This window comes from Oryctolagus cuniculus, chromosome 5, assembly GCF_964237555.1.
Source record: "Oryctolagus cuniculus chromosome 5, mOryCun1.1, whole genome shotgun sequence".
Taxonomy (NCBI): Eukaryota; Metazoa; Chordata; class Mammalia; order Lagomorpha; family Leporidae; genus Oryctolagus; species Oryctolagus cuniculus.
Genome location: NC_091436.1, coordinates 12,672,327 through 12,694,717, shown reverse-complemented (window position 1 = coordinate 12,694,717; position 22,391 = coordinate 12,672,327). Strand labels below are relative to the sequence as shown.

General features: G+C 53.6%; 2 protein-coding genes across 3 annotated transcripts in view; both read left to right on the top strand.

The window, feature by feature from the left end:
- Positions 1-9,486, top strand: part of SCAF8 (SR-related CTD associated factor 8) — a 247,115-nt gene extending 237,629 nt beyond the window's left edge. The window contains exon 23 of the transcript XR_007923153.2: positions 6,153-9,486. The gene's annotated coding sequence lies outside the window, so the exon portion shown is untranslated. The remainder of the gene's footprint in view (positions 1-6,152) is intronic.
- Positions 9,487-11,777: 2,291 nt separating this feature from the next.
- TIAM2 (TIAM Rac1 associated GEF 2) overlaps positions 11,778-22,391 on the top strand; it is a 246,507-nt gene continuing 235,893 nt past the window's right edge. Inside the window, exon 1 of one of the 2 annotated variants that reach the window (XM_070073350.1) lies at positions 11,778-11,916. The gene's annotated coding sequence lies outside the window, so the exon portion shown is untranslated. The remainder of the gene's footprint in view (positions 11,917-22,391) is intronic. The other variant, XM_070073355.1, reaches the window with a different exon arrangement.

Sequence of the window (22,391 nt, the reverse complement as noted above, 5' to 3'; positions counted from 1 at the left end):
AATGCCTGAAAGAGCCAGGGCTGGGTCAGGCGGGAGCCAGAAGCCAGGAGCTCAGTTCAGGTCTCACCTATGAGTGCAAGGAGCACAGCACCACCACCTGCTGCCTCCCATGGCGCACATTAGCAGGAAGCCAGAGGCAGAAGCAGAGCCAGGATTTGAACCCAGGCAGGAACTCTGATGTGGGAGGTGACCATCCCGAACCCCAAGCCGGGATTTAAACTGAACATCACAACTCTGGTGTCAGGACTGTCATCCACATAGACTTCACTTTCCATTGCATTTACAATCGCTGTCATACGAATGAATGTGTGAGGGTCGGAGCATCATAGACACTTCCTGGTGCAGTCACAGGTGGATGGATGACAGAGTGACACGGCCAAGCAAGAAGGGGGATGGGGAACCTCTGGTGACGGCGCAGCATTTTCAGGAGCACAGAGAAGAACTGGTTAGGGCAACAGTTCCTAATCCCAGGTAGCTCTGGCCTCACAGTGGAGAAGCTCCACCCACAGTGGAGAAGCTGGGCAGCAGGAGGTGCCCCAGAAGGGTTGCCAAGGCTGCTCCCAGATGGACGAGGGGAGGGAGGGTTTCAGAACCTGGTTATGTCCAACGTGGAAACAGAGGAGCCGGAAGTGACCGATACGGGAAGAAAAGGGATAAGAGATTTGAGCTCCTGGAACAAAGCATTCAGTTGGCGCATGGCAAAGTGGGGCTTTGCAACACACGTCTATGCAGCAGCGAGAGATGAAGGTGCTCTCCGGAGGAGCCTGTGGTGTAGCCGGGCCTGGGGCGGTCACAAAGACCTCATGCATTTGTGACCTTTCGTCTGGTGGGGGAGGGGGCAGGGGTTGACGTGAGGGAACTACTAATCATCAGGCCACAGAAGCACGGAGCTGGCTCCACCTGAACAGAGCCTGGAAGCTGTTCCCCATCTCTTCAGGTCCAAGGTTGCAGGGGGAGACCTGGAGTTGGCTGCCATTGCTTGGGCAGAACAGTAAGAGTGGGGCTGGAGAGGCAGCAGGAGACTGGAGACCACAGGACTTTGGGTACGAAGGGTTAGGAGAACTCTAGGGTGGCTCCAAGCAACATGGAAGATGGCGATGCCATGGAGCAGGGGACAGGAGAGAGTGGGAGGAAGTCTGAAGACAGATGGAGCCCAGCCCTGCAAGGACAGGCAGGCAGGGCTGTGGGAAACCATGCAACCTTAGGGTTGGGGGATTTTCATTTATTTATTTATTTTGACAGGCAGAGTGGACAGTGAGAGAGAGAGAGACAGAGAGAAAGGTCTTCCTTTTGCTGTTGGTTCACCCTCCAATGGCTGCCGCGGCCGGCGCACTGCGCTGATCTGATGGCAGGAGCCAGGTGCTTCTCCTGGTCTCCCATGGGGTGCAGGGCCCAAGCACTTGGGCCATCCTCCACTGCACTCCCAGGCCATAGCAGAGAGCTGGCCTGGAAGGAGGGCAACCGGGACAGAATCTGGCGCCCCGACCAGGACTAGAACCCGGTGTGCCGGCACTGCTAGATGGAGGATTAGCCTATTGAGCCGCGGCACCGGCCCATTTATTTATTTTTTAATCATCCCCCACTTGTAAGTATTTTTGTACTGTTGCACTGGAGATAAATCAGGAGACAAATTAACTTTCTGAAAGGGTAGCAGGTGGCAAAGAGGCTTGCGGGTCGGGGGGCCGCGCGGCTCACGGAACACTAAGATTCACACCTATGGCCGCTTGTGCATTTTCTTATTTTTAGTATGAGGGGTAGGCTTTCGAGCTAACAGCAAGTCAGCCTCTCAGCCATTGACCTTGTCTTTTGGGGAGACACCAGTGTGCCTCCAGTCCTCTCTGGGATGACGTTTCTCATGACCTCACCGCAGCCAGGGGAAGATGGGGATCTCAGCCACCCCTCCCTGCTCCAGCAGGTAAACTCTTCGGGTTCCTGGCTGAGCGAGTAGCAACAGGACAAGTTTCAGCTGCCTCGGTGTTGGTTTGCCAGTGATTAATAACAGGAATAATCTTAAATTTCAAGTTCAGGTAGGATTCCTCCCAAATCCTCCTGGTTATGGAAAGCTGTGCTTTAAGAACGTTATTTTCTTTTGTAATATTTGTATTTATTTATTTGAAAGGCAGAGTGACAAAGAAGGAGAAAGAGAGAGAGAGAGAGAGAGAGAGAGAGAGAGAGAGAGAACCTTCCATCGCCTGGTTCACTCCCTAAATAGCTACAACAGCCAGGTCCAGATCAGACCAAAACCAGGAGCTTAGAATTCCATCCAGGTCTCCCACATGGGTGGCAGGGGCCCAAGAACTTGGGTCATCCTCTGCTGCCTTCCCAGGCACCTTAGCAAGGAGCTGGAGTGGCCAGGCCAGAGCTCCTTTGGGGCGCCGGCATTGCAGGCAGCAGCTTAACCATTTTCTAACACGCTTGATTGGTGGACTGAAGCTGTTGAACTGGATTGCAAAGGGCTCCACAGGTTCTACGACAGCACCGCCCTTGGCTATGAGCGTCTAGGGGCACACGATGGATAGAGACGGCTGGCAGCAGCAGGAGAGGAGGGAAGCAGCTCCCTTAACTGAGCACCTATTTAGTGTCTCCTTCCCACACGGCTGGTGGCAAGCCGGCTGCCTGTTTAATGAGGGGATTCCGCACGGGACAGGGTGTGCTGAGTGTCACCTCCCACCATGACAAGGAGGACTCAGAGGCGTCCCCCCCCACCTCATCCTGGGAGGGGGAGCTTGGCAGGAGTGAAGGGCACAGATTATTCCAGAGACAGAAGGAGCAGCTAACAACTATGCCTTCTGTCTTTCCCTTTAAAAAAAAAATGGTAAAAGAGAAATGTTTTACACATTCTTGATGCAATAGCAGGGGAGAACTGGGAGCAGAAAGATTTTGATGATCCTGTAACTCAAGAGCCACTGCAGGTGTCAACGGTCGCATCACCCTAATGGAGAAAAGAATGTTTTGCTGTCAAAAGCATTTTCAATTGTTCTTAAAAGATTTATTTATTTATTTATTTGAAGGTCTGGGTTACACACAGAGAGAAGGAGAGGTAGACAGAGAGAGAGGTCTTCCATCTGCTGGTTCACTCCCCAATTGGCGGCACCGGCCGCAGTCGCCCTGATCCAAAGCCAGAAGCCAGGAGCTTCTTCCGGTCTCCCACGTGGGTGCAGGGGCCCAAGGACTTGTGCCATCTTCCAACTGCCTTCCCAGGCCTTAGCAGAGAGCTGGATTTGAAGTGGAGCAGCCGGGACTCAAACCGGCACCCATATGGGATGCCGGCACTGCTGGCGGTGGCTTTACCCGCTCTGACACAGTGCCCACTCCCATTTTCAATTATTTTTACAGAATACTGCGTTTTATAGTGCTGTGACACAAATCTAACCTGAGAGTCAATCCTTTGGAAGTAATCTAATTTAAAAGCTTGAATTTGGATTTTTAAAATGCATAGCTGGGGGCCGGCGCTGTGGCATAGTGGGTAGAGCTGCCACCTGCAGTGCTAGCATCCTATATGAGTGCCGGTTCAAGTCCCAGCTGCTCCTCTTCTGATCCAGCTCTCTGCTATGGCCTGGGAAAGCAGTAGAAGATGGCCCAAGTCCTTGGGCGCCTGCACCTGCATGGGAGACCCGGAAGAAGCTCCTGGCTCCTGGCTTTGGATCAGGGCAGCTCTGGCCATTGCGGCCATCTGAGGAGTGATTTGGTGGATGGAAGACCTCTCTCTCTGTCTCTCCCTCCCACTCTCTGTAACTCTGACTTTCAAATAAATAAAAGCTTAAAAAAAGAATGTATGAAACCAAGAGGAAATTGACAATCATAAATTTGGGTCAAGGTCAGTTTTTAGCTCATTTAAAACCTTATCTTCGACCTAGAATCCCCCACATAACAAACATCCCCCATTACAATGCTTTTTGAGGAAGTCATAAAGCTCCCCGCGCTCCTCTTCAGTCCCTCACCTTCACACCCAATCAGACTTTACGGCTCTTTCACATGGATGGAAACTGCTGCTTCTACCATCTTGGCTGAAGTCCATTCTGTAGGTAGGTAAATTTCAAGAACGACTTCCCTTCTGAAGAGCTCGTCTGCACGCCAGGCGGCCCCACACCAATGGCCCTCAACTGCAAACGCGGCTCAACTTCTCCTTGTCGGGGAGCGAAAATCCACCTGCTTCTCTTCCCCCAGAACTGTGACATGCAAACTCCAAGCCCGGCACTTGCAGCAAGACAGGAGAAGGCGGAGAAGTCTACGGGGTTGAGGGCAGAGCATAAACAATGAGCCCTAAGTGGAAGGGCTTGGGAGGGAGACGGGGGATTCAGAAGAGTCCATACAGAGACTTCATGAAGTCCAAGTTTAATGGGATGAGGGAATTGGAAAAAGAGGAACCCACGGGCACTAAGGGAAATTTGAGAGAGAAGCATGCTCATATTTTGCAAGGTTTGCATCTCACAGTAAGTATGGTTTCAGTGAATATGTTTCCTTTTTTTGACAGGCAGAGTTAGACAGTGAGAGAGAGAGACAGGGAGAAAGGTCTTCCTTCTGTTGGTTCACCCCCCCCCTCCCAAATGGCCTCTACGGCCGGCGTGCTGTGCCAATCCGAAGGCGGGAGCCAGATGCTTCCTCCTGGTCTCCCATGTGGGTGCAGGGCCCAAGCACTTGGGCCATCCTCCACTGCCTTCCGGGCCACAGCAGAGAGCTGGACTGGAAGAGGAGCAACCGGGACAAAATCCGGCGCCCGGACCGGGTCTAGAACCCTATGTGCCGGCGCCACAGGCGGAGGATTAGCCTAGTGAGCTGTGGCACCGGCCCAAATATGTTTCCTATACGGAGGGCTCCAGTGAAAATAAATGCCGACAATGCACTGACTGGGTGAGCAAGAATTGATGGAACATCTTTACCATATTTAGTACAGGAGTAGGCGCTTACTTTTGGTTCAGACAGTATTAAGGTTTAAGTTTTTGGATATGTTTATCAGGCTAATACTGTAATTGAAGAATGATGTGATGCAGCAGGTTAAGCCACCACCTGCAGCACCGGTATCCAATGTGGGTGCTGGTTCAAGTCCGGGCTGCACTGCTTCTGATCCAGTCCCCTGCTAATGCACCTGGGAAAGCAGTGGAAGGTGGCCCAAGAGCTTGGGCCTTCACCCACATGGGAGCCCTGGTGGAGTTCCGAGCTCCTGGCTTTGGCCTGGCCCTGCCCTGGCCATTGTGGCCATCTGGGGAGTGAATCAGCAGATAGAAGGTCTTGCTCTCTCTCTCTATTACTCTTTCAAATTAATCTGAAGCCAGGAGCAAGGAGCTTCTTCTGACTCTCTCATGTGGGTGCAGGGGCTCAAGGAGTTAAGACATCTTCTGCTGCTTTCCCAGACACATTAGCAGGATGTTGGATCAAAAGTGGAGCGGCTGGGACTCGAACTGGCATCCATATAGGATGCTGGTATTGCAGGTAGCAGCTTAACCCACTATGCCACAGTGCCCGCCCTGATAGAAGATCTTTATCTCTCTTTGTCTCCATCTCTCTCTGTAACTCTGCCTTTTGAATACATAAATCTTAAAAAAAAAAATTTAGAATAACATCAGTTTGATCAACTTAGAACAATCGATGTCAAAGATAATTTATTCGGGGTCACGAGGTGTCTGTGTAGGTTACACAGGGCCCAGGCTTGTGTGTAAGTCTCTTAGGTCTCCTCGCCAACCCCACTTCATAGTGTAAGAGCGGCATGCTCCCCAGGGGGCATGAGGGGCCACCATCTCTTCTTTGGTGACACCTGGAAATGCTTCCTGGCCCAGGGATGGAGCAGTTAGGGGACTGGCCCTGGCCAGGGAAGAGTCTCTGTGGCATTAGCAAAGCGTTTGGAGCTAGAATCTTGAGCAATTGTCAAAACAAAACACAGACCTTTTATCATGGTGCAGTACTCCTACCCGCTGGCCTTCCATTTTCCAGTACGCCTTCAAAAATACATAAAATAGACTCTCATAGCTTGTTGGAGGGAAGAAAAAGGAGTAAAATCAATCCAAGAGAAAGAAAAGCAAAGCTTTGCATTCACACTGAGCTACACGCCCCACACACATGCAAACAATTTGAGAGCAATGGCAAGCAGATCAAGTTTGGGGCAGAAAAGCAGCTTTTTGGAATTGCACTCGAGCCTGCCTCCTTCTTCCTTTCAGGGATCTGAGAAACGCCAGGAAGTGAGTGAATCATGCAAGCGCCGAGCAGCCAACCGAAAAGACCCATCCGTGTTTGGCCAAGTGATCTCCAGAAAGGAGAAATGTGGCTTTCTTGGAAACAATGCTGCCTAAACATCCCAGCTTCCCCCAGCCAGCCTGCCCCACCGGCAGAATGAGCTACCTGTGTTGGAGAGGTGGCTGGACCCCACGTGGTGCAGCCCCAGTCTGTGCCCTACCTCCCAGGGGGCCGCAAGGGAGACTGGGTGTTAGCCTTAGTGTCACAGGCAGTAAGTAGCAGAGACGCCTGTAGTAGAAGGAATCGGGGCTGGTTCTGGTCTGCAAACACACTGGCAAACTGCACCGGCGCTCCAGGGAGATGGGGATTAGATGCAGCAGTTTCTTACAGGATGGCTCCTGGGCGGAGGTGCGCGTCTCGTGCCCTTTCTGTAGCCGTTCTCTGCCTGGGCAGAGGCTGAGTTTGCACAGCGGGAAGGCTCTCTTCCTTCAGGAGCTGCGAAACAAAGACAAGACACCACGAAGCCTCCCCCAACAGAATCTTCCAGGCGGGAGAGAGGTGTGTGCAGGGAGCTCTCTGAGGCAGGGCACCGGGGAAGGAGGGCTCGTGTGGCGAAGCTGACGGCTCAGTGTCTGCTACAGCCGTCCAGTGAGATACTGCCAGGTGCTGGGAAGGCTTGGAAACAGCGTCCCGTTCTACAACCACTGCTAGGCACCTCCTGAGCGCCGGGAACATGCTGGGGTCCCGGGGATGGGGAGGCAAACTGGGCACGAGCCCTTCCCTCGGACGTTTCGCGATGAGTCATCTGAAGACCCTGTGGTGTGGGCTGCAGCTAAGACTGCTGTTCTTGAACTTGTGAGAAAAGAAGATACTGTGGCTGAGGACTTTGAAAACCTTCATAGCAAGAAGTGAGCGGATGATGTAAGTTGGATGCCTTTCTTTTTTTTTTAAATATTTATTTATTTGAAAGGCAGAGTGACAGAGAGACATACAGAGATCGTCCATCGGCTGGTCTACTCCCCACATGGCCACCACAGCTAGAGCTTGGCCAGGCTGAAGCCAGAAGCCAGGAACTCCATCCTGGTTTCCCACGTGGGTGGCAGGGGCCCAAGCACTTGGCCTTCTCTGGGCACATTAGCAGGGAGTTGGATTGGAAGCAGAGCAGCCAGATTCGAACCAGCACTCTGATAGGGGATACTGGCACTGCAGTGGGGGCTTAACCAGCTGTGCCACAACGCTGGCCCTGGGCTGCCTCTAAGCCTGCATGCTGCCTTTCTCTTTGCCAGGGTGGACGCAGGAGCTCAAGGGGCCTTTGGTGTTTCTACAGGCAAGCCACACTGTTGGGGGGAGAATGGCACTCCCACTTAGCTTCCTCCCGGTCCCCCGGCTCCCAGGCCCGTCCCTCTCAGGGCCTCTTGCTAACAGGCTTCTGTCTCTCCTTCCTCTGCAGTCTCTACCCCAGCACTTGAGGCAGCCCCCTGCCTCCCATTCTTTCTTCAGCCCACTTAGCTCCCTTCCGGTCGACATCTCTGCGTTCACTCTCTACCCTGAGCACCAGCTTCACGTTTTAGGCTCTTCCCAAATGTGTTCTTCTGTTTGTTAAGATTCATCTATTAATTGAAAGTCAGAGTTAGAGAGAGGGAGACACACACAGAATCTTCCATCCTCTGGTTCATTCCCCAAGGGGCTGCAACAGCCAGGGAAGAGCCAGCCTGAAGCCAGCACCCAGGGGCTTCGTCTGGGTCTTCCAAGTGGGTGGCAGGGGAGCAAGCACTGGGCCATCTTTCCCCAGGCCACTAACAGGGAGTTGGATCAGAAGCGGAGCAGCTGGGACACAAACCGGCACCCTATGGGATGCTGGCTTCTCAGGCAGTGGCTAGACCTGCTCCACCACAATGCCAGCTCCCAGATGTATTCTTAGAATATGCCCTCGGCCTCTTCTCTGGTCTCCAGCCAGACTGGGGCTCTGGACCCTTCAGAGGGCTCTCACTCGTCGCAGGGTAAAAACCCCAAGTCCTCACCGTGCCACTGTGCCCACACACGCTGGGCTCTTCCTCTCTGGTCCCCAGTCGCTTTCCTTCAAGCGGACCCGGCTCCTTCCCACAGCAGAGCCTCAGTTCCTTGGTGGAACAGTTCAGCTCAGCTGGTCACTCAGAGCTCAGCTCAAAGGCTGCTTCCTGCGGGGTCCCTGGGAGCTGTGGCAACTCCTTACGTGGGCTGAGCGTCGTGCGTGGGAAAATCCAAAACGTTCTGAGCGCTGTCCTGACTTCACCAGTGGAGAATTCCACGCCTGACCTCACGTGACAGGTCGCAGTCAAAACTCAGGTGCACTAAAAAGAGCGTATGTGGTTACCTTCAGGCTATGCAAATGAAGTATACAGGAAACAGAAATGAATTCTGTGTTGAGACTTGGGCCCCACCCCCCAAGATATATCATTGTGTACAGGAAAAATACTTAACAATCTGAAATCTGAAACACTTCCGGACCCAAACAATACAGAGAAGGGATCCCCAACCTGTGTTCTCTCTGTGTCTTCAGAGAATTCGTGAGACATAACAACCAGAAGGTTTGTTTCCTGTCTGTCTCCCTTGGACTGTTGTGAACACACAGATGATCCCATTACTGCTTACAATGAGCCAAGACGCCCCACAAAGGCATTAACAAATGAGCAAGTCTGGATCCTGGGTGCCAAATGTCTCTTCTACCATAATATGAATGTTAATTTGCATCTCTGCCAATTATTTCTCATGTCACGGACAGCGACTAACATTGAGGAAGAGGAGACATGCACTTGTTTCTCTGCTCAGCCTGGACTTGGGTAGGGGACACAGTGACAGTGTCATCTGTGGGGAGCTCAGGCTAAGGCGGGCTGAGCAGCAGGGAGCCCGCTGGCTCTTTTGCATCTTCAGTTGCTTGAACGTTGTTCCTTTTCCTTCGTTCCCATACCTTCTGTCCAATTCTGTTGCATCGTGGCCAGAGCCGTGCTGTGAAGAACTGGGAGAGGAGGCATGGGTGCCCCCAGCTGAGGTGAGGGTGGTGGGGAGACATGCATAGTGCAGCAACTCACAGTCAAGGGAGTGGTGGTCAGGGACTCCATCAGTGGCTATCTGAAAGGACAAGTGTCCAAACAGGGCGAGGTCTGCAGAAATGTTGGGGTTCACAGGGGAGACCCAGAAGAAGCTCCTGGCTTCAGATCGGTGCAGCTCCGGCCATTGTGGCCAACTGGGGAGTGAACCATTGGATGGAAGAACTCTCTCTCTCTCTCCCTCCCCCCTCCCTTTCTCTGTGTAACTATTTTAAATAAATCTTTAAAAAAATGTTGGGGTTCATCTGGAGTGTGCAGGAAGCCCTGGGAGGGGTCACTGGGCAATGCCTGGGCTTTCTATGGCGTGCTGGTTATCAACCTGTTGCCTCTCAGGTCCAAGTTCACCCTTTTGGCTTCCCTGTAAGAATGAACCTGGGCCCTGCCCACCGGCTTACTGGTGAGCTTTGCAAGCAGCCAGCAACAGAGAGGCCTTGCCTGAGGACAGAGTTTTGCTTCCTGGTTGCCTGCTCCTGCAGGGGGTGCAGTTTCTCCAGGACCCTCCCCCAGGACCCCGCCCTCGCAGGGGTGCCTCCTTGTGAATGGCTTTCCCCATACCTAAGAGTAGATTTCCAGGGGCGCATCTCTATCTGACTTATCGGTCATTTACTGTGCTATGGCTGTGCCCTCCCTAACAGGCTGGGTCTCGGCCCCCTGGGGTTGGAGTGGGGGCTGGAAGGAAGAAGCTAACCCATGGGTGCCCCATCTCAGCCCTGAGGGTAGCGGCTGCTGCTTAGATCCTTATACCTGCTACTCCCTTTATTTGTGAATTCTCTTTACCTCTTATTAGTTAATCCCTTGTTACTCAAAGTCCTGTTACAGTGAATACATCCATAAAGCTTGCACCACTTCAGTTGTTAGACTCTCTTGATCCACTCGAGGTGCAGGATTAGACTCTGGTGACTTGGCCATCCAGGGAAGGTGAGTCTATAAGGCTGGGGGATATGGAGCCATCTTGGTTTATGTACCCAACATTTTTTAAAGTTTGTGATAGTCACCCTTGGTATCCAAAGGAGACTGGTCCCAGGCGCTCCTGCAGATCAGATATGAAAACGTTTTAGATACCTTGCATCTAAGCTACACTGTCTTCCTGTCCACTTTAGGTCACCTCTGGATTTCGTAAATACCCAGCGTAAACGCGATGTAAGGAGCTGTTAGAGTGCGTTGTTTAGGAATAATGACAAGAAAAAGTCACTCTGTGTTCAGTACAGACACACTTCTTTTTCCAGTATTTTCATCTTACAGGTGGTTGAATCTCTGGACGCAGAACCAGTGGATAGTGGGAGCCCACTGTATTTATTTTTTTAAAAATTTATTTATTTGAAAGAGTTACAGAGAGAGAGGAGAGGCAGAGAGAGAGAGAGGTCTTCCGTCCGCTGGTTCTCTCCCCAGATGGCTGCAACGGCCGGAGCTACACTGGATCCGAAGCCAGGAGCCAGGAGCTTCTTCCAGGTCTCCCACGTGGGAGACCTACTACTGCTTTCTCAGACCATAGCAGAGTGCTGGATCAGAAGTGGAGCAGCGGGGACTCGAACCGATGTCCCTATGGGATGCTGACACTGCAGGCCGCAGCTTTACCCGCTATGCCACAGCACTGCCCTGCCCCCCCCCCCCCACTGAATTCACTTTTACAGCCAGAAAAAAAAATTTTTTTTAAAAACGGTGTGGAAAATGCAATACACTAAGCAGGAAAAATAAACACAAAACTCAGGGAGGGAAGTTTGCGGCAGAAGCAAGTAAGAGGCCGAGGCGGGGAGCTCCCAGGCGGAGTCGATGATTAAACAACGGAGTCTGGAGTCGGGGGAGTGCAGCGGCCCGGCCTTCCCCAGGCGGGGCCCCAGGTGTAGACGCTGAGACAGGCCGGGCACCCGAGGTTCCACGCGCACAGAGCCCGTGGGGCTGGAGGGCGGAGGGTGTGCCGTGGGAAAGCTTGCTCTGGTCTTGCAGACCCGCCGTGCGCCCGCGCTCCGCAGTCCGGCGCGCGTGGCTCCTACGGCCACACTTCCCGATGGGCGGCTGCCGGATCCGGGCCCCCTAACTGGTTGTGCCTGCACCGGGCATCTCGGACCGCGTCGGGCTGGGGCCAGCTTTGCCCAGGGGCCGGCTCTCTCCGTGCCTTCGGCGCCACGACCAAGGAAAATCCAGCACGCACCTCCCCTTCCCTCTCCTCCTCCGGGCTGGGGCAGCCCGCGCGCCTGCCTCTCCCCGTCCCCAGCCTCGCCGCCTCCAGGGGCCCCCGGTGCAGCGCGCGACACCTCCATCGGGGAAGCCCCAGCGCTCCAGGGCGCCCCCGGCCTACAGCCCTCCCCGGGACACCGGCCCCTGCCCGCTGCAGGTCAGGGCTCCCGGCGGACGTCGCCTCTCCCGTAGGCACGGGGCAGCGGGTGCACACGCTCGTGTCCGGCCGGCTCCGAGCAGAGCTGCTCTCGACAGCCGTCCCGGGGAAGGCGCCGGGGGAGCCGGCGGGGACCGCGGCCCCGGGCAGGGGGCGGGCCGGGGGCGGGGCCGGGGCGGGCCCGGCGGCCGCGAGGAAGGTGCGGCGGCGCGCGGGCGGGGGCAGCCGTGGCCGCCGCAGACTCCCCGCGCGCGCGCCCCGGCGGAGAACAAAAAGTGACCGCAGAAACTTCTCCAAGTCCGCGCGCAGGAGCGCCCGCGCTCGACCGAGGTAAGGGCGCGGCGGGGCGCGGGCTCCGGGGGTCCCGGCGGCGCGGGCGGCTGCGGGTCCCGTGCCCCCTAAGCCCCCCTGCCCCCGATCGTCGCTGTCCTCGCGCGGCTCGGGCACCTTCTCCCGTGAGCGTGGCAGCGCCCGGGACACTTTCCGTGTGTCCCGCGCAGCGGCCGGGCCCGGGCACCAACCCTTTCCTAACCGAGGTCCCCCGGCGCCGCGCGGACACGAAGGCCCCGGCCTGCGGCATCGCGGCGGGGGAGGGAGGCGCTGCGGGCGATCCCGCGGGTGTAGACCCGCCGCCCCCTCCCCCCTCCCGCCGGGCGCTGCTCCCGGTGGGGCTGAGCCGCCCAGTGGCTGTGAAAGCCGACGCGTTGTGTCCCCAGTGGATCGTGGTTTACAGAAAACCGGCGAGGAGGGCAGACGCGTTCTTCCACGAGGTGGTCGCCGCCGGCGGCCGCCCGGGGAGTTGTTAGCGTCGGAAACAGGGCAGCTTGAGGAGCCCCCGTGTCCCTTCTTGGGGTTTTACAAACTGAAAAACAGGGCGCCTTTATTGATCTCGACGGCGATTGCCTTCGGTGCGTTTTCTGGCTGCTGCCTGGCGAGGAGACCTTGACCGGCCGCGCGCTCCTGGTCGCCAAATGCCCGCGGCCGCCGCTGCTCTAACTGACCGCACCTGGCTGCCCCCAGGCCTCCCTCCACTGGGCTCCGGCCGGGGCGGCGCTCGCAGTGCCCTGCAGGTGCAGATCGTGGGCCCCAGGCTGTGGATTGCAAAGTGCCAACTGCTGGGGTCCCCGCTTGCAATCGCATCCCCTAAGACATATATCCGGCCGTTCTGTGAGAGTTCTACGTCCTGACCGTGGTTTCCGTCCGCTGGGGTTTACCCGCGCGTGGAAACAGGGCCGGTGGAGCTGATGCTACGGTGGTAACGTACAGTGCCCAACAGTGCCGTGAGCGCGGCCTCAGCTTTCCAGTCCTGAGCGTGCCATGGGAGACGCTGGGCCATGTGGCCTCTGCCGCCTCCCCCCAGACTGCCCCCGTGTCGCCCCACTACACGCTGAACTCACTCTGCCTGCTCCAGACCCATGGTGCTACTTGCAAGTGGGCTTTTCCAGGCCACTGGCTGGAATGAGTGAATGAACACTCTGCTTGTACACTCTCACTCCTCTGGTCCGTCTGTCTCCCCATTACTCACACACCCTTCTTGTAGGCAGCTTTATTTGCTCTTTACTTCTAGGCAAAGTTACATTCTTCCACCTCTAATGGTCAGTACTTATAGAACATGTTTTTCTTTACATATCTGGCCATGCCACCTTATACAGTTGTGCAGGTTGTTCACTGCACAAGGTCATCCTGTCTAAGGCAAGTGGAGACAGAAATCCAGTTCACACTCAAGCTGCCAGCCCTCTGGTGCACTCCTCCTCAGTGGAAGAAGGTTCCTTGTGTAACTCACCCAAAGGTGCCCGATGGGTTAGTGTGACCCTGCTCCCTTCTGTCCCTGGGACTGGTGGACGCAGTGAGAAAAGAAGGGGTTGATTTTTCCTGAGCTGTGTAAGTCGGTGTGCAGAATGTGCTTTGGTTGCTGTCCTGCGTCTGGCTGTTTAAGAGCTGCTCAGACAGGTGTTTTCTGCTTGATGACAGGAAAGACCGTGGGCAGGTGTTGGAGGATCTGTGCCCAGCACCGGGGCCTTGTCAGCTGCCGCCTCCCCAGGCACTCAGGGTTCCGGGTCTTTGGTGATCTGCTGAGAGGGAGATGGGTGCAAGAGACTTGAAATTAAGGTCACAAAGAGCTTGGCTCACATAAATGTGCTAGTCCTTTGGGTTAAAAATGCCATTTTGTATACAAGAAGACCTTCTGTTCCCTGGTTCCTTCACAAATGCTTGCGACAGCAGGGACTGGGCCAGGCCAGAGCTCATGCAGGGTCTCCTACACGTGGGTGGCAGAGACCCAAGGACTTGAGCCACCGCTTCCTGCCTCCCAGGGTTCGTGTGAGCGGGCAGTGGGTGGGTGTGGACATCCCAGGCTGCATCTTAGCCACTGGACCCAACATCTGCTCCCATCTAAGAGAACTGAAGTCAATCTAAACATATCAGAATTCAAGCAAGCGAGAAAGGAAGGTGAGAAGAGAAGGTTTTGAGTCTGATTTATTTAGGTTCTTCAGTGAGATCATTTAAGATCAGTATTTACATTAAATATATAATTTTCACATGGGGCGATTTGTAAGCTAAAGTGGTTAGAAGATTCTTTAAAATGCTTCAAATTTGCATGTAGTTAACCATTTTCCGTAATGTGTAAGGTGATGAGGTATCTTTCTAGCTACAGGAAATATATGGATAATGTCACATTTATGAAATTGGATATAAAATTCTATACTTGTAGGTGTCAAAGGGACTTGTTAGTGATATGGAATCCTGGTGTTTCTAGAATTCATAATATTAGAATTGCTTTTTTAAAAAAAATGTATTACAATGTTTGAAAAGTAGGGAGAGAGATCTCCTTCGAGAGATCTTCCATGTGCTGGTTCCCGCCTCAGATGGCTGCAACAGTGGAGTCAGGACCAGGAACCAGGAACTCCGTCCTGGTCTCCCACCTGGGTGGCAGGGGCTCAAGGGCTGTGTCCTCTTCTGCTGCCTTCCCAGGGGTCTCAGCAGGGGTCTGGATCTGAAGCGGAAGAGGCAGGACTGGAGCTGGCGTTCCCACGGCTTACCCTGCACTGCTGCCACGCTGGCCCCCGCGTCACCTTAGCGGTCATGTGCACCAGTTCTCCCGCTTGCTGGGTAGGGGAGCCCAGTGCCAGGGACTTGTCCAGGGATATGGTGCCTCTGTAGGAACACAGCCAGGATGACTTGGTTCCTCTGGTCAGATCTCCACAGGAACAACCTTCCGTACCTCCCGTCCTTGGTTTCAGCTGGGAAGTCTTGACCGTGTGGACTCTCGCAGGACCCCAGCGCCAAATACAGTGACCTGTGTGAAGCAGGCGTGTGATCGAGATTTGCTGAATGGAGGAATGCATGAATGAGCCAGTCCGTGGCTTACTTATGGAAAAGGATTTTATGATACGATATAGGTCCAAATCCTTTGGAGTTCATTGTAGTGGAATTTGGCCTATGTGTTGGTATTCCTTAACTGTGATAAAAAGTCCCGGATACACTTTATGGAAGCGATGACTATATCATGTGGTCAAACACTTTGGCTCCTTTCTGTGTTGTTTTCCATAAGACAAGCCGGAGCTCCCGACGGAGAGGCACCGTGAGGGGACTCGGGGTCTGGAACGAGTGGGTCTGAGGACTCGTCTCCATTTGCAGGGCTCCCACATCGTAGCTTCCCTACCTTACAGCCTCCGGTCCAGTGAGCCCCCGTGCGTGATGCCAACTTGAGAAGAGCAGTTGCCAGGCTCTGTGTTAGGTGTTCTGTGTCCATCCCGCTGTCTCGTCCCCTAAGACACCTAAGGCTTTGCTGGAATGAGAAAGAAACCCCATGTAGATGACTGTCTCTCTCAACACTGAGCAGACCTTGCCTAAGCTCTACAGTGTGTTAAGAACGGCTAAGCTCCGAACATGCTGGTCACTAGGAGAACTTCAAGGCGGGAAGAGCAGCAAGGGACCCGAAAGCCTCATTTGGCTTTTAGGCAGGGGAGCAGTAAGGTCAGATTTGCATTTGAGACCATTCCCTGTTATGGCCCAAGGAAGCTGAGTTGTACCAGGGGAGAAGGTTTGAGTCAGTGGCCGTGGGACAGTGAGAATAGGCAAAGGGAAGATTCTAGAAATGCAGGAGCAGAACACCCTTTGGTGCGTGAGAAACGGCGGAGGGCCAGGGAAGTTGCGTCCAGTGCGGGGTCGCATCCAGATGAGCCACACGGCGGGGGGAAGGCTGGGGACCTGGGGACACCCTGCCCACTCCGCACGGGCCTGAGTGCGCACAGCCGAGAGCCGAGTGCAGGTATGTCTGCCGTGAGTGGGTGGAGGAGTCTAATGCAAGCCATGCAGAGTGCAAAGGCTATTCTGTATATGAGCTTTCAGAAAGAACCTCTGGAGAGGGTGAGGCCCTAGGCCCGGGGAAGGTTCCTGGCCTGCAGTGCATCACGCGTTTCCTCTCTTGGATCTTGCGGGCCTGGGCCCAGGCACTGCGCCCGGCTGGAAGCTGGTCTGCTTTGTTTCCATGTCTGAGGTTTGTAGACTGAGTAACAGGATCTGGGCTGCAGCTTTCATTGTGTGTTCAAGGTGTTGGATTACAAGGTTTCTTTAAAATTGGTCCTTGGAGTTCTGAGTGTACCTTTTGGACGTGGCTGATGAAGAGTTCCCATTAACGAGTGATTTCTTTGCGTTTGGGAGCTATATAGGTGGGGTTAGAGTTTTCAAGGCTCCTGTTAGTAGTTTGGGAAATGGCTCCGTGAATAAGCTTGGAGTTCGTGTAAGCTGGTGAAAGTTAAGGATTTCCATAGCCTTTAAAATACAGTGAGGAATTTTAGTGCAATAGTTTGTTATTAAAATTTAAAGAGGCCGGCGTTGTGGTGTAGCGGGTAAAGTACAGTGCTGGATCCCATATGGGTGCTGGTTCTAGTCCTGGCTGCTCCTCTTCTGATCCAGCTCTCTGCTATGGCCTGGGAAAAGCAGCAGAAGACGGCCCAGGTGCTTGGGCTCCTGCACCCATGCGGGAGACCCAGAAAAAGCTCCTGGCTTCAGACCAGCCCAGTTCCAGCTGATGTGGCCATCTGGGGAGTGAGCCAGTGGAAGGAGGACCTCTGTCTCCGTCCCTTCTCTGTAACTCTGCCTTTCAAATATAAATAAATCGGGGGGGGGGGGCATTGTAATCCATAAGCTGTACTTTGGAAATTATATTCATTAAATAAAAGTTAAAATGTATATATATATATAAATAAATCTTTAAAAAAATCTTTTTGTTGCATTCTCATACGAGCCATCTGTGCTTTAGGGTTTTCATCTCAAAGGAGAGTGACAGCAGTTACTGGGAATTGCTGATGAACGGATGAATGCGTTTAGTGTGCCACAGTGAGAGAGGGCAGCAAGTGTTCGCTGGTTCCTTCTGGACTTTCTTCTTCCTTTCCGGTTCTTCCCTGCTTGGCAAATTCCTAGTCCTCCATGGAGCCCCAGAGACGCCGTCCCTGAGTGTGAAGCGCACTTGCCCGTGCTGCGCACGTGCTTCGTGTGTCTACGGTCGTTCGACGAGGTTGTCAGTATTTTTCTCCATCACACAGCAGGTGCATTGCTCATTTCACTTTGTACCCCTTTCAGGTCCTGCCTGGTGCTTTAGAGAGTAACGTGGTGGTTGACAGAATGTGTGGTGTTCCTCCTGCTTGATTCGAGTCCCAGCTCCTTTGCTTTCCATCCTGCTTGCTGCTGATTTGCGTCCTGGGAGGCAGCAGATGATGGCTCATATGCTGGGGTCCCTGCTGCCCACATGGAGACCCCACTGAGGGTCTAAAGCTTTTGGCTTTGGCCTGGCCCAGCCCGGGCTGTGTGGGCATTTGGGGAGTCAGTGACTAGAAGACCTCTCTGTCACTGTCTTTACAATAAATACAAATAAACATAGAAGGGTCTTATGATACCTATGGAGTCTTTTAAAAAGTCTGTTATTTGAGAGACAGAGAGAGAAGGAGACAGATTAGAGATGGCAGGGAAAGAGGGAGAGAGGGAGGGGGAGAGCAAGCCTGCTCCCGTCTGCTGGTTTGCTCCCTAGATGTCCACAGCGGCCGCTGGCTGGGGCTGAAGCCAGGAGCTGGGAACCCAATTCAGGCCTCCCGTGTGGGTGGTAGGAAGTCAGTTCCTTCAGCTATCATTGCTGCCTCCCTGGGGCTGCGTTGGCAGGAAGCCGGGGTCAGGAGCTGAGCCTGTTACTGAACCCAGGCACTTGAGTAAGGGACACAGGCATCCTAATGGACAGCTTAACCATAGGCCAAATGCCCACCCCTAATTAAGAGATTGCACCAAAGTTACCTTTTAATTCCGTTTCCCATGAGCCTTTTGAGTTCTCCTGTAGCCCTCTTGCTCTTGGGGGGTCTCCCTGAACATGCGTGGGCCTCAGTTTCCTAGTAACTTCTGGTGCTGAGATTCAGATCCTTCTCATGAATTCTTCCCTTCAGGCCTTGTGCAAAGGTGGCGGTTGGTAGGGTCATAGTCCTACTCATCCCTGCCATTCTGGGTAGCCACCGAACTGATTAAGGAGGACTTTTTTTTTTTTTAATTTTTTATTTGAAAGGTGGAGTTACAGACAGGAAGAAGCAGAGGCAGAGAGAGAAGTCTTCCATCCTCTGGTTCATTCCCCAAATGGCCACGATGGCCAGGGCTGAGCTAGACTGGAGCCAGGAGCATCTTCTGGGTCTCCTGGGTGGTGCAGGGCCCCAAGTACTTGGGCCATGGTCCATCTGGTTCCCCAGGTGCATTAGCAGGGAGCTAGATTGGAAATGGAACAGCTAGGACTTGAACCGGTGCCCACATGAGATACCAGTGTTGCAGGTGGAGGCTTAACCCACTACGCCACGGTGCTGGCCCAGGAAGACTTTCAAAATCAGACTCTTCTGCAGTTGAGTGGAGCGAGGACGAACACACCTGGAACCCATCAAGATGAACGGAGTTCTCCCTGGTGTTGGCAGCATTTGCAGCCAGCTCCCAGGGTCAGTACCTACTGTATGGACATGTGAAGCCTCGGTGAGCGTTTGCAGAATCCGAAACCAAAGTGCTTTCCCCTTTAGCTTGCACGTTTTGGCCTTGGCCCCTGGGGAATCTGCATCATTCAGTGACGTGGTGGTTATCCCCGGGGACCTCTCCCTTGATAACTGTGTGCTGAGCCTCATGTTCACGTGGCCAGCTGTTGTCATTATACACAGGATTGTTTAAAAGCCAGAAATCCCACTGATGGGATCCACTTGCTCATCTTCTGCATGGCAATGTGGTTGCTAGGACTGGAGCATGCTGGCATCGCCCGCCCCGTAGGCTGGGCGTGAAGGTTTGTGCTCAGTCTCATCACAGGTCTCCCCTTGAAGGTACTCATCCGTCCTCACCACGCTCAGGGGCCGCCCCCCACGTGGCCACCTTGTGGGATCCCTGGTTGTGTCGGTATCTGCTTCCCTCTCCCCTCCTGGTTGGATTCCTTAGGAACAATAGATGAGTGACAGCTCCATGGGGTTTATTTGAGATGTTTGGGGCGTGGCTGACGGTTATCCAGGCCCCCACTCTTCTCCATTCTGATGAACAACAAAGGCTGAACTACCTGATAGATGCTTGTGGGTGTTGACTGAATTCTTGGCGCTGGTGGAGATGCTTGGAGTCGGGCCACCCCGAGCAGAGAGCTGCATCCCTGGGTTTGTGCGATCCTGGGGGAACTGGTGCCTCCTTTCCAGGTTTCCATTTCTCTTTCCTCCTTTCTTTTTTTTTTTTCTTCAAATAATAGCTTCTCATTTGGAAGTTTAAAATTTTTAATTTATTTTCATTTTGTTAGAGCGAGCGAGCTTCTGTCTACTGGTTCACTCCTCAAATGCCCACAATAGCCAGGGCTGGACCAGGCCAAAGCCAGAGCCTGAAACTCAGTCTGCATCTGCCACATAGGTGATGGGAAGTCAGCTCCTTGAGCCATTACCTGCTGCCTCCCAAGCACACGTAAGCAGGAGGCTGGGATTGGGAGCGGACACAGGACTTGAACTCAGGCGCTCTGATATGCGATGCCCGTGTCCTTAGTGGTGTCTTTATTATTATTGTTGTTGTTGTTGTTGTGTATTTATTTGAAAAGCAGAGTAAGAGAGCGAGCATCTATCTGCTGGTTTACACCCCAAATGGCCACAACAGCTGGGGCCATGCCAGGCTGAAGCCAGGAGCCCAGAGCTTCCTCCAGGTCTCCCATGTGGGTGCAGGGCCCAAGCACTTGGGCCATCCTCCACTGCTTTCCCAGGCCATAGCAGGGAGCTGGACTGGCAGTAGAGCAGCTGGGTGGCTTAACCTGCTAGGTCACAGTGCCCCACCAAGTGGTGTCTTAGCTACCGTACCAAACATGCGCCCTCCATTTCTCCCTGTGTGGCTGATGGGTAGAGTTCCATGTGCCAAATGTACCAAACTCCAGTGTTTCCTTGGAGCTATAGAGAGTAAGAAAGCAAAGAAGCATGCTTATTAAAATTTCCGAGTAGCGTTATCTGCAGTGTGCTGTGATGCAGTCTGACGTTTGAACGTGAGTACGTGACAAGTGACCATCACCCGACACTGGTGACGAAGGCAGGGCGCAGGTTCATACTGGGTCTTGGTAAATCCAAATGAGTCGTTAGACGTTTGTAGGTGATGTTCAGTGATCTTGGGGCCATGGCTGATAGGGACTCAAGGCCCCGGGGGTCTGGGAGGGAAGGGGATTTCAGTGTTGAACTGGAAGAATTGCTGAGAAAGAAATCGAATTAGGATCAGTAGCTTCACAGAGGCAGGCAGGTGGGGGATAGGGAGAGCTGGGCATGTATCGAATATAAAGAGAACCAGGTGCCGTGTGTAGAAACAGTAGCCACGATGGCAAAGGTAAAATGACAAGGCCTGGCTGGCGCTGTGGCTCACTAGGCTAATCCTCCACCTGCGGCGCCGGCACAGCGGGTTCTAGTCCCGGTTGGGGCGCCGGATTCTGTCCCGGTTGCCCCTCTTCCAGGCCAGCTCTCTGCTGTGGCCCGGGAGTGCAGTGGAGTATGGCCCAAGTGCTTGGGCCCTGCACCCCATGGGAGACCAGGATAAGTACCTGGCTCCTGCCATCGGATCAGCGCGGTGCGCCGGCCGCAGCGGCCATTGGAGAGTGAACCAACGGCAAAGGAAGACCTTTCTCTCTCTCTCTCTCTCTCTCTCACTGTCCACTCTGCTTGTCAAAAATAAATAAATAAATAAAGACAAGGCCCGTTGTGAAGAGAGGCAGGGAAGGCTGCAAATCTCTTAACTCGTGGAGAGAGAGAAGGAAGCCGTTGATGCTTGACTCCTCGTTGGGGAGGCGGTGCAGGTGCAAGTGCAGATTCCTGGAGCTCTTTGATTTGGACTCTGCATTTTACCAAGCACACCAGGGGCCGCTGGTGGCTCTGATCACGTTTTGAGAAACTTCTATAAAGGATGCAAGATCTTCTTGACAGTGCCTGCGGAGGGAGAAGGGGGGGTTGCAGACCAGGTCTTGTTGTCCACGCATTTCCCTGGCACGGTGCTCTTCCGGACTGGTTTGGATGGGGTCGTGGGGGCCTAAGCACAGGAGATCCGTAAGACGTGCAGCACTGTTTTCCTCATTTTCTGCTGGTCCATGTTTCAGGGCTTGACAGAAGCTATTTTGAATGAGAAACATCTGGTCTGTAAAGAAAAGGTTTGTAAACCGTATTTAGTATACTCATAGTAAAAAAAAAAAAACTATTAGGGAAAATCTCAGCCCACCTAGAAACACCCATTTTGTGATAACTAGCAGCAAGGATGGATTTCTGTCTTTTCCATAGGCGGCACCTGGACGGGTGCTATTTCAGCTTCCCACGTAATTGGAGTTTTAAAATGACCTGTCTTAAAAAATTTAGAGATGTCACTAAATCAGACTGTCACAAGTGCCACCCTGGCCATTCGTCTCAGCGTGTGAGGAAATTGGGTCCAGAAAGATGGTTGACGTTGCTGGGGTTTCGGTGTGCGCACAGAGATCTCAGTGCAGCGAGCATTTTCTGAAAAGCTGTCTGTCATGGAAATTTATTTGACAGAGAGCGAGCTCTCCCATCTGATGACTTGCTCCCCAAAATGCTTGCAGTGGCCAGGGACTGGGTGAGGCCAAAGCTGGGAGCTGGGAGTCCCATTCGGTGTCCATGGCAGGGACCCAAGTACTTGGGCTGTCACCTGCTGCCTCCCAGGGTGCACGTGAGTTGGAAGCCCATTTAGGGTCATTCGGGGCTGTGACTGCTGTCCTTTAGGCCTGTCTCCCAGGGGCTCTGCTGTCCCTGTGTAAGGTGCCTGCAGCCTGCACGGTAGTGCAGGGTCCATGGCAAGGAAGCGTGGGGTTCTGGCCAGCAGAAGTCACTTGTAGATGTGGCCTCCAGTGTAACTTTTATGTCCTTGTTACTGAACATTGCGTGGGCCTTTATGTATGTATTTATTTATTTGAAAGGCAGAGTTACACAGAGAAAGAGAGCGAGAGAGAGAGAAAGAGTGTGAGAGCGAGATCCAGAGATCCTCCATCCACTGGTTCACTTCCCAAGTGGCCGCAATGGCCAGATCTGAGGCGACCCAAAGCAAGGAGCCAGGAGCTTCCTCTGGGTCTCCTGTGTGGGTGCAGGAGCCCAAGGACTTGAGCCGTCATCTACAGCTGTCCCAGGCCATAGCAGAAAGCTGGATTGGAAGTGGAGCCCATGTGGGATGCTGGCATCATGTGGGCCTTTGACTAAGTATGCAACCATCTGAGAGCTTGTGCCGGCAGGGGTGGGAGTGGCTTTTGAAGAGATGCGGAAGGCTTTGCTTATCAATATGTATGACTTTATACTCTTTTT